The 15,212-nt window shown below is 38.7% G+C and overlaps 1 pseudogene; it reads right to left on the reverse strand.

The window, feature by feature from the left end:
- Positions 1-7,779: 7,779 nt before the first annotated feature.
- LOC129540027 (interleukin-33 pseudogene) lies at positions 7,780-14,619 on the reverse strand (annotated as a pseudogene).
- Positions 14,620-15,212: the final 593 nt, after the last annotated feature.

The following is a 15,212-nucleotide window of genomic DNA, read 5'->3' on the forward strand; positions in this document are numbered from 1 at the left end:
GAACGTCTGGAAGTTCACAGTTCACGTATTGCTGAAGCCTGGCTTGGAGTATTTTGAGCATGACTTTACTAGTGAGCGTGTGAGATGAGTGCAATTGTGCGGTAGTTTGAGCATTCTTTGGCATTGCCTTTCCTTGCGATTGGAATGAAGACTGACCTTTTTCAGTCCTGTGGCCACTGCTGAGTTTTCCAAATGTACTAGCATATTGAGTGCAGCACTTTCACAGCATCATCTTTCAGGATTTGAAATTGCTCAACTGGAATTCCATCACCTCCACTAGCTTTGTTCGTAGTGATGCTCTCTAAGGCCCACTTGACTTCACATTTCAAGATGTCTGGCTCCAGGTGAGTGATCACGCCATCATGATTATCTTGGTCGTGAAGATCTTTTTTGTACAGTTCTTCTGTGTATTCTTGCCACCACTTCTTAATATCTTCTGCTATTGTTAGGTCCATACCATTTCTGTCCTTTATGAAGCCCATCTTTTCATGAAATGTTCCCTTGGAATCTCTAATTTTCTTGAAGAGATCTCTTGCTTTTCCTATTCTGTTGTTTTCCTCTATTTCTTTGCATTGATCACTGAGGAAGGCTTTCTTATCTCTCCTTGCTATTCTTTGGAACTCTGCATTCAGATGCGTATATCTTTCTTTTTCTCCTTTGCTTTTTGCTTCTCTTCTTTTCACAGCTATTTGTAAGGCCTCCTCAGACAACCATTTTGCTTTTTTGCATTTCTTTTCCATGGGGACGGTCTTGGTCCCTGTCTCCTGTACAATGTCACGAACCTCCGTCCATAGTTCATCAGGCACTCTATCTATCATATCTAGTCCCTTAAATCTGTTTCTTACCAATACAATATGTAAAGTAATTAGCCTTTAATTAAAATAAATAAATTAAAAAAAAACCACAATGAGATATCATCTCACAGTTGTCAGAATTGTCATTATCAAAAAAAGAGAAAAATGTAACTGTTGCCAAGGATGCCTAGAAAACACTTTAGCACTGTTGATGGAGATGCAAATTGATGTAGCCACTATGAAAAATAGTATAGATAAGCCTCAACAAATTAAAAACAGAACCCTATACAATTCAGAAATGTCACTTCTGGGTATCTATCCAATGAAAACCAAAACACTAATTTGAATACTTATATGCATCTCTTTGTTCACTGCAGCATTACTTGCAATGGCCAAGATAAGGGAGCAATCTAAGTGCATATCAATAGATGAACTGTTAAAGAATTTGTGGATAAATATGCAATGAGATATTACTCACCAAAAAAAAGTATTAATTCTTGTCATTTGGGACAACATAAATGGACCTACTGTGTATCAGACAGAGAAAAAAGAATACTGTATAATTTCACTTATATGTGGAATCAGAAAGCCAAAACAAATAGACAATATCAAAATAGCAAGAGAGAAACAGAGCTATAGATACAAAAAACAGACATGAGATTGCTAGAAGGTAGGTGAGGTGGAAGGGAAACTTCCAGTTGAAAACTAAATGTGTCTCAGGTATGAAATGTAGTGGGGATAATATGGTCAATAATTATGTAATATATTTGTATGTTCAGAGAAAGTAACTAGAATTATCATGGTGATTATTTTGAAATGTATCAGTTCAGTTCAGTTCAGTCGCTCAGTCGTGTCTGACTCTCCGCGACCCCATGAATCACAGCACGCCAGGCCTCCCTGTCCATCACCAACTCCCAGAGTTCACTCAAACTCACGTCCACAGAGTTGGTGATGCCATCCAGCCATCTCATTCTCTGTCGTCCCCGTCTCCTCCCACCCCCAATTCTTCCTAGCATCAGACTCTTTTCCAGTGAGTCAACTCTTCGCATGAGGTGGACAAAGTATTGGAGTTTCAGCTTTAGCATCAGTCCTTCCAATGAACACCCAGGATTGATCTCCTTTAGAATGGACTGCTTGGATCTCCTTGCAGTCCAAGGGATTCTCAAGAGTCTTCTCCAGCACCACAGTTCAAAAACATCAATTCTTCGGTGATCAGCTTTCTTCAGAGTCCAACTCTCACATCCATACATGACCACTGGAAAAACCATAGCCTTGACTAGACGGATCTTTGTTGACAAAGTAATGTCTCTGCTTTTTAATATGCTATCTAGGTTTTGAATTACTATGCTGTATAAAAGGAACTATCATGCTGTTGTTATAGGCCAATAACACTTCAAAGTATACAAGCTAATAGAAAAAGATCATATTTGCAGCTACCAGGAAGAGGGTGTTGGAGACTGAGTGAATTGGATAAAAAAAGTAAAAAAGTATAAAGTTCCAATTATAAGAAATATAAGAACTAAAGATGCAATGTGTTATATATAATTATTACTGCTATATGTTATATATGAAAGCCATTAAAAGGTTAAATCTTAAGATATTTTATCAAAGAAAAAGTTTTCTGTTTCTTTAATTTTACGTCTATGTGGATGTTCACTAAACTTGCTCTAACAATCATTTCATGATGTATATAAGTCAAAGCATTATGCAGTACACTTTATACAGTGCTGTCTGTCATTTATATCTTAATAAAACTGAAAGGGGAAAAAGTCTTTCTCTCTCTCTCTCTCTTTTTTTTTTTTGTTCATTGTTTGTTTTAGTTTCTACCAAATGATCTAATCCAGGCTCAGTCTCAGTTGATGCAGGCTGTATTTACATTTCAAAGGCATGATAAGATTTATAAATAAAGGTACAGAGAATGAAAATATAAATTTTATCCTGAGATTTTGAGCATATTTCTCTCTTAGCATATCTTAGGATAATTATTATTTAAAAAAAAATTGTCTTAAGTATAGTACAATTTTGCTGCTATACCCTGATCTTTTATAATATCTGCAAGCATTTGGAGAGAAATAGCTGAGAACTTGACATTGATAAAGTTAGGTGGGTTTCGATTTGCTTTTAGAGCTATTATTCCAGTTTTGTAGAGATTTTAAGATAAATACAACGTTATTATTAACCCTTGAATATTGGCCTCTAAGAGATTTATTTTCTAATTATTTGTAGGAGGACCTAGGGAATTGTTGAGGAGATGTGGCAATTTAGAAGGGGAATTTACATTTGACATTTTTAAGTCTAATGTCTAGCCATTATCCTTTTTTTCACTTCAATTTTATTCCTCTAGCAGTACCAATTTGACAGCTGTTTATGAGAAGCACTCTCAGAAAAAATTTCCTATTAAATATAGATTAAAGAATCCATTGTCTGGTTATTGAGAAGTAAGATCTTACATAATTTCAAACAAAAACTCAAACCAGTAAATTTTTTTTATGGCTTAACCAAAGACACAAGAGGTATCCAGAAGAGAAGCTGTTTCCCTCATTAGACCCAGAAAGTTCACTTCCAGAGTTAGCCAAAGAAAATCAAAGCCCTTTGTTGCTACAGGAGTTAAGAATGTAGCAAAAATGGTGTCTCCATTTTCCCATGAAAATGCACACCTCCTGTCACAGACCAAGTGTGGGGAAATTAACAAGAGCCGTCATTCAGGCTCTCAGCCCAGGCTCTCAGGCTGTCTAGCCCCATGTTCTGCAAACAAGGACTGCACAGTTACGTAACAGTTGAGATCACTTAAAGCACTGCGCATGTGAGTCATGAGGTACTCGCTTGTTCACAGGCTACTTTGTGTGGTATGCCTATATAAGCTTCACCTGGAAAAAGCCCTGAAGGGTTGTGGGCAATTATGTTATGTTATGTCATGTCTGCTGCCATGGCTGGTCTGTGCCAACCAGGAGAGAATAAATGTGTCTGCAGTTTCTACGGCTCCTTGCGTTTTCTTTCAGCCCCTTAGCTCACGTCTTGCCTACCATGGGTTCAGCGAACAGTGTACCCAGTGTGAAGAGCAAGACAACTGGTGTCACGAACAAGATCAGCAATAACACCAGACATGTGACACTTCTGGAACGGGACTTTTTCAGCACTAACAAGGCAACAAAGTTTGAGATAACAAAGGACGCTCATGGACTGGGACCTCTTATGACAAATTCCCGTTAAATCTGGCACAGCAGGAAAAAGCGCTACTTGTGATTTTATGTCTTGACTTCATTCTATGGATGATTCACCAGGTGCATTATGGTGAATGCACCTTCCATATATTGAAGACCAGAGAAAATATTCTCACTGAACAAAAAGCCAATTTCGAGACACAGAACAAGGTGGAAGGGAAAATTTCATCTGGTCTCTGTATAGAGGACCCACAGCAAAATTTGTCTAAATAGATGTTGATCTGGTGAGAGATATTAACACCAGTCTGTGAGGGTGGCTTAAACACCAGACTTCCAAAGGGCCTTTGCCACTGTTCTGCTCTATGGTTTTTCCTCATTATGACAAACAACACAACAGACAGAGACAAAGAAAAACTGTCTCCGGAAGAAAAGGATCAATACAAACCAACAGTACTCATTAATCGAATATCAGAGTTGCTGTGTCATAAGGAATTAGTTCCACAAATATTTTCTCCTTCTTTTCTAAATATAAAGCAAAAGCAAAAAAAGGAATTTCTCCACTTTTCCTTCCACTACATCCTGCAGGCAGAGATCCAGGAGGTTGATGTGAGAAATTTTACATCTGCTTGCAGTTGTCAGATGTTGCAGGAATTCTCAGCTGTAGCAGCCTTGGTCCAGGGTCCATCCAACCTCCTGCCTGGCTTACCAACCATCATGGAGGGGGAAATTTCTTCTTCTACCCTTCTTGAGTTCTTGTGGATAGGCTACTAATAAAATTGGCACAAGATAGATTCGCAGAAGGAAAAGAAATTAATTTATTTCTCATAAAAGTGGGACCTAAGAAGTGGCCAAAACAGACAGCTTTTATACTTTTTAAAGAAAAGAATTGACAGGACAAAGAAAATTAGACTTTGGGTATTTACTTAGTAAGGAATTTAAGCAAAGTTTGGACTTGAGTAGAAATTAGTAAAGTAACAGGGTTTGTTTCTATAACCTTTTTAACCCTGAATGCCCTTTGTCTGGTAATAAGGATGTCTTTCAACTCCTGGTATAAAGAGGGCAACTTTCACATGGGAGATATATTTACTACTTTCAGGAAGACTAAGAGAAGGGTCAAAATGTCACTCTTGCATTTTCCATCTCTAAAGTAACTTTAAACTGAAATAATCAATTGTGCTCTTGTGGCATATTTACGGGTGGTCTACCCTGGGCCCCAAACCATCAGAATTCCTCAGTTTCCTTTTAAGCAATATGGGAGTAAATACATTGCCTTCACAGTAGGAAGATTTAATTAGAAAATACATGCACAAGCAAGTGTAAGTCTCCAAATCAGTGGTTGAATTTTCATTAGGTAAATCTCAATATGAAACTGAAGTGGATAGATACAACTTACCATAAAGAAAGATGCTATTTGTATGTTTGATATTCTTCCACAAAAAATAGAACAGATGGAGTGTTTATAGTCTTTTGTCCATTGAAAAAAGCGTTAATATATATTGTACTTAAAATGGGAAAAAATGTAGTTGGCTTAGGAAAAAATGTAGTTAGCTTTTAAAATGTTTGTATACTTTTAATACTGTCTGTATAGTGTTAGAATGGATATTGTTATAAATAAAACATGGTTAAGAAAGTGAACTGGACCATCTAATTATCTAAATTGTTAGTAAACTATAAAATCTATAATTTTTATATCTATACAATTTATAGACCTATAAAAATGATAGATGTAAAGATGACAGTCATCAATCACTAAGGTTGCAATTATAATCAGAAACTTTGCCCCAACACTTCTGAGAACAATACCTACACTTATTTCAGTTCATAGATTTTTTTTTTTCTTCTTGGGAAAACGTATTTTGTCTGATTTGGACTGCATTACTAAGTTATAATTTCTAACAGTTAAAGAAAGCCACATTCTTTCTTCATTTTATTGCTGTTTATTTTTAGTGGAAATTCCCACTAGAATTAATGTTTTAGGTTTATTTAGGGCAGAGGATAGTCTCTTAGTCTCAGCATCCATTATGCATACTTCAAAAATTGCTGGGACCCATAGTACTGTAGTCTGTTTCAGCCCATTAATGCTTGATTCTTGGACAGCTTAATGCATATGTCTTCTTAGTTAAAAATCTTAAAATCTCAGGATGGTTGAATAGAAGAATGTCTTTATTATTCGGAATGATGTCTAAAAGTACATAAGAAAGAAACAAGATATTCCACTATACATCTATAACCAGAATATGTATATATTATAAAATTTATATATTTTAATGTATTCAGTTCAGTCGCTCAGTCGTGTCCAACTCTTCGCGACCCCATGAATCACAGCACTTCAGGCCTCCCTGTCCATCACCAACTCCCGGAGTTCCTTTGTATATATATGTAACATCTTTAATGCACATAATAAATCGAATATCTGGAGCTCTTTCAGTGTGTCTGCCCTCTGATGCCCTCTCACAATACCTACCGTCTTATTTGGGTTTTTCTTACCTTGGTCCGTGGGGTATCTCTTCACGGCTGCTCCTGCAAAGCACAGCTGCTGCTCCTTACCTTGAACGAGGGGTATCTCCTCACGGCCACCCCTCCTGACCTTGAACATGGAGTTGCTCCTCTTGGCCACTGCCCCTGACCTCGGGTGAGGGGTAGCTCCTCTCCGCCGCTGCCCCTGGCCTCAAGTGAGGGGTAGCTCCTCTCGATCACGCTTCTGCACGGTCCGTCGCACAGCCGGAGGAAACTAGTCGATCTGATCACATGGACCACAGCCTTGTCTAACTCAAAGAAACTAAGCCATGGCATGTGGGCCACCCAAGATGGGCAGGTCATGGTGGAGAGGTCTGACAGAATGTGGTCCACTGGAGAAGGGAATGGCAAACCACTTCAGTATTCTTCCTTTGAGAACCCCATGAACAGTATGAAAAGGCAAAATGATAGGATACTGATATGGTTACTGAATGAGGAACTCCCCAGGTAGGTAGGTGCCCAATATGCTACTGGAGATCAGTGGAGAAATAAATCCAGTAAAAATGAAGGGATGGAGCCAAAGCAAAACCAATACCCAGCTGTGGATGTGACTGGTGACAGAAGCAAGGGCCAGTACTGTAAAGAGCAATATTGCATAGGAACCTGGAATGTTAGGTCCATGAATCAAGGCAAATTGGAAGTGGTCAAACAAGAGATGGCAAGAGTAAACATAGACATTCTAGGAATCAGTGAACTAGAATGGACGGGAATGGGTGAATTTAACTCAGATGACCATTATATCTACTACTGTGGGCAGGAATCCCTTTGAAGAAATGGAGTAGCCATCACAGTCAACAAAAGAGTCTGAAACGCAATGAAAGTGAAGGTGAAGTCGCTCAGTCGTGTCCGACCCTTAGCGACCCCACGGACTGCAGCCCACCAGGCTCCTCCATCCATGGGATTTTCTAGGCAAGAGTACTGGAGTGGCTTGCCATTGCCTTCTCCAAAATACTAAGTTCTTTCTGGATTGAAAGTAGGAAAAAAGTAAAAGTCAAGTGTATACTTCAGAATGTTGGCAAGTCTCTTTACCAGTATGCTATTAAATATTCCAATATTTGAATATGAATATTCCAATATGAATGTGAATATTCCAATATTGAATATGCAGTAGAATATACAGAGAGATATACAGAAGGAAATGAAAAACAGAACTGAAGGGTTATAAAATTTTTTTGTACATAATAAGGAAAACATTCCACACCATACTAAACAGTCCATTTGCTTTCATGTTATCTGTCTCTTTGTATCTCATCTTTTCTCCAGTGGTAGCTATTTGGGCTACTCAACCCAAGATCTGCAGCTTTCCATTACATTAAGTTTGAGAGCTTAAATGTGATATTCTGTATATTTGAATCCTCAGGGTGTTCCCCTCTTTTAATTAGAGCTAGTTGGTTATTGTTTACTCCTAGAAACACTCCAGGATTGCTCTTACATTCAAATGAAACACACTGGGAGGACTTCTCATGAAGGACAAAGAAGGCTTGTTCTGGCAACTGTTTTTCACATTTTTGCAGCTCCACAGAGTGCTCCTTACTGTTAACATGCAGCAAGAAGTCTTTGTCTTTTGTGGGGCTCAGATTTACCATTAACTTCCGATGATTACCATCACCATCTGTTTCACTTGAGGGGAATTGGAAATCATAATAACGGAGTAACACCTTGTCTTTCTCTTGGTCTTTTATCAAGTCATCAACATAGATCTCATAGCTTCCATCCGCAAAAACAAAAGTAATGAACTGATCATTGTATGTACTCAGGGAAGCAGAATGTCCTTTGATACTTGGAAGGCCAGTTGCTGTAGTATATTTCTGGACTATTGTTTTACCCAAGGTGAAGCCCTGGTCCACAGACCATCCAAAGTGTTTTGGCTGCTCACAGGTAACTAATGCCTGATGCTCTTTGTATTTCTCAGCTGTTGATGAATGCCTTTTGGCGAAATGCAATAGTTGGATGCAATCTCAAAAACGACAGAATGATCTCTGTTCGTTTCCAAGGCAAACCGTTCATTATTACAGTAATCCAAGCCTATACCCCAACCAGAAACGCTGAAGAAGCCGAATTAGAACGGTTCTATGAAGACCTACAAGACCTTTTAGAACTAACACCCAAAAAAGATGTCCTTTTCATTATAGGAGACTGGAATGCAAAAGTAGGAAGTCAAGAACCACCTGGAGTAACAGGAAAATTTGGCCTTGGAACACGGAATGAAGCAGGGCAAGGGCTAATAGAGTTTTGCCAAGAGAACGCACTGGTCATAGCAAAAACCCTCTTTCAACAGCATAAGAGAAGACTCTACATATGGACATCACTAGATGGTCAACACCGAAATCAGATTGATTATATTCTTTGCAGCCAAAGATGGAGAAAATCTATACAGTTAGCAAAAACAAGACCAAGAGCTGACTGTGGCTCAGATCATGAACTCCTTATTGCCATATTCAGACTTAAATTGAAGAAAGGAGGGAAAACCACTAGATCATTCAGATATGACCTAAATCAAATCCCTTATGATTATACAGTGGAAGTGAGAAATAGATTTAAGGGACTAGATCTGATAGATAGAGTGCCTGATGAACTATGGACCTAAGTTTGTGACATTGTATAGGAGATAGGGATCAAGACCATCCCCATGGAAAAGAAATGCAAAAAAGCAAAATGGCTGTCTGAGGAGGCCTTACAAATAGCTGTGAAAAGAAGAGAAGTGAAAAGCATAGGAGAAAAGAAAAGATATAAGCATCTGAATCCAGAGTTACAAAGAATAGCAAGGAGAGATAAGAAAGCCTTCCTCAGTGATCAATGCAAAGAAATAGAGGAAAACAACAGAATAGGAAAGACTAGAGATCTCTTCAAGAAAATTAGATATACCATTGGAACATTTCATGCAAAGATGGGCTTGATAAAGGACAGAAATGGTATGGACCTAATAGAAGCAGAAGATATTAAGAAGAGGTGGCAAGAAAAAAAGATCTTCACGACCAAGTAATCACGATGGTGTGATCACTCATCTAGAGCCAGACATTTTGGAATGTTAAAACAAGTGGGCCTTGGAAAGCATCACTACGAACAAGGCTAGTGGAGGTGACGGAATTCCAGTTGAGCCATTTCAAATCCTGAAAGATGATGCTGTGAAAGTGCTTCACTCAATATGCCAGCAAATTTGGAAAACTCAGAAGTGGTCACAGAACTAGAAAAAGTCAGTGTTCATTCCAATCCCAAAGAAAGGCAATGCTAAAGAATGCTCAAACTACTGCATAATTACACTCATCTCACATGCTAGTACGGAGAAGGCAATGGCAAGCCACTCCAGTACTATTGCCTAGAAAATCCCATGGATGGAGGAGCCTGGTAGGCTGCAGTCCGTGGGGTCGCTAAGGGTCGGACATGACTGAGTGACTTCACTTTCACTTTTCACTTTCCACTTTCACACATTGGAGAAGGAAATGGCAACCCACTCCAGTGTTCTTGCCTGGAGAATCCCAGGGACGGGGGAGCCTGGTGGGCTTCAATCTATGGGGTCACACAGAGTCGGACACGACTGAAGTGACTTAGCAGCAGCAGCAGCAGCACATGCTAGTAAGTCAGGTTTCAGCAATACATGAACCATGAACTTCCAGATGTTCCAGCTGGTTTTAGAAAAGGCAGAGGCACCAGAGATCAAATTGCCAACATCCGTTGGATCATGGAAAAAGCAATAGAGGCCTAGAAAAACATCTATTTATGCTTCATTGACTATGCCAAAGCCTTTGACTGAGTGGGTCACAATAAACTGTGGAAAACTCTTCAAGAGATGGAATACCAGACCACCTAACCTGCCACTTGAGAAACCTATATGCAGGTCAGGAAGCAACAGTTAGTACTGGTCATGGAACAACAGACTGGTTCCAAATAGGAAAAGGAGTATGTCAAGGCTGTATATTGTCACCCTGCTTATTTAAATTCTATGTATAGTACATCATGAGGAATGCTGGACTGGAAGAAGCACAAGCTGGAATCAACATTGCCGGGAGAAATATCAATAACCTCAGATATGGAGATGACACCACCCTTATGGCAGAAAGTGAAGAGGAACTAAAAAGCCTCTTGATGAAATTGAAAGAGGAGAGTGAAAAAGTTGGCTTAAAGCTCAACATTTAGAAAACTAAGATCATGGGATCTGGTCCCATCACTTCATGGGAAATAGATGGAGAAACAGTGGAAACAGTGTCAGATTTTATTTTTTGGGGCTCCAAAATCACTGTAGATGCTGACTGCAGCCATGAAATTAAAAGAGGCTTACTCCTTGGAAGGAAAGTTATGACCAACCTAGATAGCATATTAAAAAGCAGAGATATTACTTTGCCAACAAAGGTCCAACTAGTCAAGGCTTTGGTTTTTCCAGTGGTCATGTATGAATGTGAGAGTTGGACTATGAAGAAAGCTGATCGCCGAAGAATTGATGCTTTTGAACTGTGGTGCTGGAGAAGACTCTTGAGAGTCCCTTGGACTGCAAGGAGATCCATCCAGTCCATTCTAAAGGAGATCAGTCCTGGGTGTTCATTGGAAGACTGATGCTAAAGCTGAAACTCCAATACTCTGGCCACCTCATGTGAAGAGGTTACTCATTGGAAAAGACCCTGATGCCAGGAAGGATTGGGGGAAGGAGGATAAGGGGAGGACAGAGGATGAGATGGCTGGATGGCATCACCAACTTGATGGTCATAAGTTTGAGCAAACTCCGGGAGTTGGTGATGGACAGGGAGGCCTGGCGTGCTGTGATTCATGAGGTCACAAAGAGTCGGACACGATTGATTGACTGCACTGAACTGAGGCTGTTTCAGTTTGAGCCTTTTCTAAAATTTCCAAATTTCTGTACCATCAAAACAAACAAACACAAAAGAACAAGATAAATGATCTTTCCTTTAAAATTTTGAAGATTTAAGAAAATATACCCTTCCATCATCATAACCAATACCTAACTATCATATAATCTAACATTCCCTGATTATTGTTTGATAGATTTTGTGCTAGATTTGTATGAACAAAGCAGCCCGAGCAGACCGAGCATAAGTAAAACTGCTAGGCTTCTATATGTGAGTGTCTAACAGGAAATACAGAGCTGGTGTTGAAAATTAGGGACAAAAGTGAGAGCATAGACTCTTTGTCTGAAACCTTGAAGTCTTGTCATTCTTTAGTCAGCATCAGAAAATATTGTAAATGACTATAACAAACAGAGTAGAAATAATATTTGTTTCCTCTCTTAAACTCCTTGAATTTATACTACATTTATAACTGCTTTAGATTTGATGAACACATGTGTATAGAAATCACCTTTTCATCTTCATTATTCTATGCTATTATTTTTTAATGAAACAATATACATGGCAGCCCTCCAAAACAGTGAAGCATTCATAAGTTTAATTGGCATAATTTAGGATCCTCATTCTTTCCCAGACCTTGAAGTCTCCTTACTTCAAGGAACATACTGACCCTTGGTGGTCATTGGCTTCTCTCTGAAAACTTTATTTAATGTGGGATGGATCTTGGACCAAGTGACCCAAGAAGTCTTTCTGTGATTTAACTGTTTTTATTGGCCTAATTAATTTGAAAAGCTTAATTATGAAGCCACATGAGTGCTGTGCAAAGTCTGTAAAGTACCATTCAATGACAGTCAGATGAAAAATGCATCAGTAGAGCTTTTTTTTAACCTAATTAGCCAAATAAACTAGAGAGATTTATAGTACAAACTATGTACTCTAAATAAAATAACTCTACTTTTCCTAAATTATCATAGAAATAGTAATAGGAATTTTATTTTTTTTAAATTGCATCCCTGGGCTTCTCTAGTGACTCAGTGGTAAAGAACCCACCTGCCAATGCAGGAGACATGGGCTCAAGCTGTGATCCGGGAAGATTCCAAGTGCCACAGAGCAACTAACCCTGTGGACCACAACTATTGCGCCTGTGTTCCAGAACCAGAGAACCACACCTATTGAGGCCATGTGCAGTGAGTACTGAAGCTTATGCACCCTAGAGCCCAAGCTAAGCAACAAGAGGAACCACCACAATGAGAAACCTGCCCATTGCAACTAGAGAGTAGCCCCCATTTGTTGCTATTACAGAAAAGCCAGTGCAGCAATGAAGAGCCAGCCCAGCCAAATATAAATAAATAAAATTACAAAAGAAAATTGTATTCTTATGCAAACGTTAAGAACTTACCATATATTTCAGTTATCTATTAGTTAATAAAATATCAACTCCAAACTTCATGGTTCAAAGCAATACCAACCATTTTTATTGTTTATAGGTCTGGAGTGGACTGAACTCAGGTAGATAGTTCCCACACAGGGTTTCATATATTTGCTGTCAAACCCATCCAGATTTGCTGGGAGGGAAATACACTACCCCCTTTTAGAGGGATAACCAATACTATCAAAGTGCATGTGAACCAGAAAGTAATATGTGGCCATTTTTGGTAAATACAGTCTACCATACCATTCTCATGCTGGAATCTTCATATCTGTATCTCAGGCAAATACAGACAAGAGGGGCTAGAGATAGGAACCAACAAACATGTGATTTAACACATAGAAAGGGAAAGCACATCCAGGGCATCAGGAATGGACACCAGCTAACATTCTTCCCCTCACCAAAACCCTTAAATTCCAAAAAAAGTTACAGAGAACTATGGTGTCTGTAGGGGTCAGTCTTGTTCAGGGAGGAGATCAAGCAGGAGAGGACAAGGAGGAGAAGAAACAAAAGAAGGCAGATGAAGTGACAAGAGAAAAGGAAGCAAAATAATATTTAAAAAAAGAAGCAGAAAATTAAGTGGTCTTAAAAAAGGTCTATCTCTTCACAACATTATGAAAATATCTTACTGACTTTTGTGAAAAAAAGTTAGCATCAAAGAGATTTGGGCTCTGCAATTTTCTATCTGAGAATGAGGAAGTCACTAAACCTCTCTCAGCTTTTCTCCTGAGCCATAAATTTTAAATAATATTTGTATCTAAATCTTATCATCAGAATGATAATAAAATAAGACAATACATAGAAAACACCAGGAACTGAGCATGAGGGTCTTAATAATGCTCACTATTTCAGCAAGAGATGACAGGTATCAAAAATTCATTTTTATCTTTGTAAGCTCAACATGCTAACTTCAAGATATATAATATTAAATTTATACATTCCTTAGGTTTGTTTCTTGGTTATTATATTTTTTTAAAATTTTCTATATATCACTGCCAAGCATACTGTTTAAAGGTTTATAACCTATACCTACTTGTTTTCAAAATATTTTTAGTCTATTCTTAGATCACCAAATGTCCAGAATATTGAAGGACAGATGCTATTATTGAATAAGTCATTAAAGGAAAAGGAATTTTGATACCATTTCCCCCAGCGATTTATGATTCTAGGAAGAAGTAGGATACTTTGTGCAACTCTTCTCTCGAAAGTGAGAGGACATCTGACAATATTTAAACTTCACAAGGTTAGAGGTCCGAGGCTTTTACATTTAATTGACAACATGTGTGTAAAGCTCTAAGTAAAATGGAAAAGCAATAGTCATATTAGCAAATGATTTTTATGAATCAAATACAATGTCTACCAACTTCCAAGTATGTAATCACAGATAGATATAGATGTATACCTTGAAAAATTAGTAATGATTAACGTCAATATTGATTGATGTTAATATTGATTAATTCTGTGGCAGTTCATGAAATTATCTGGCTGAAGGAGTTATATGAATTTTATTTATAAATAAATGATAGCAATCAGCTCGTAAATTCTATGAAACAAGTTTTCAATGTATTTAAATTATGAGATATAATACTTGTGTAACTATGCTCAACATTTCTATAGCCAGCTGTAAGATCCTGAAGAGTGGCAAAGATTTTCTTTCAAATGCAAGAGATAGGAGAGATTGGTAGCAAAGGGGATCACAGTTGAGAAATTTTTATGTGCCAGGCAATTAACATAACTACTAGCCTGTGAAGTGTTGTTTTTCTCATCATATATATGACAGAAATGCACTTCAGAGAGGGGACATTGTATGAAGGGAAATATACATGCATTACAAATGCATACACAAACCTCCAATGTAAGGAAAGCTGGCCTTGATTCAAATTTTTCAGATTGTAAAGCCTAACTTCCAACATCTCTGCCATATTGGTTCTCACTTTCAGGAAGTGGCATCATACACATGTTGTTTTAGTCACTAAGTAGTGTCTGACTCTTTGCGACCCTGTGGACTGTAACTGGGCAGGCTCGTCTGTCCCTGGAATTCTCCAGGCAAGAATACTGGAGCGAGTTGCCATTTCCAACTCCAGAGTATATTTCTGACCCAGAGGTTGAACTTGCATCTGCTGCACCTCCCGCCTTGGCAGGTGGATTGTTTACCACAGCACCACCTGGGAAGTCACTGTGCCACTGCAGTAGTATATGGTATAAACTAAGTGAGATAGATGGGCTTCCCTGGTGGCTCAGAGGTTAAAGCGTCTACCTCCAATGAGGGAGACCCGGGTTCGATCCCTGGGTCGGGAAGATCCCCTGGAGAAGGAAACGGTAACCCACTCCAGTATTCTTGCCTGGAGCATCCCATGGATGGAGAAGCCTGGTAGGCTACAAAACACGGGGTCGCAAAGAGTCGGATACGACTGAGCAACGGGATGGAAGTGAGATAGATAATGAAAATAAGTATAATGCTGACTGCAGTATTATCTGTATCAGTTCAGTTCAGTCGCTCAGTCGTGTCTGACGC

The sequence above is a fragment of the Moschus berezovskii genome, chromosome 11 (assembly GCF_049115385.1).
Source record: "Moschus berezovskii isolate FMDL1 chromosome 11, NW_MosBer_1.0, whole genome shotgun sequence".
Lineage (NCBI taxonomy): Eukaryota > Metazoa > Chordata > Mammalia > Artiodactyla > Moschidae > Moschus > Moschus berezovskii.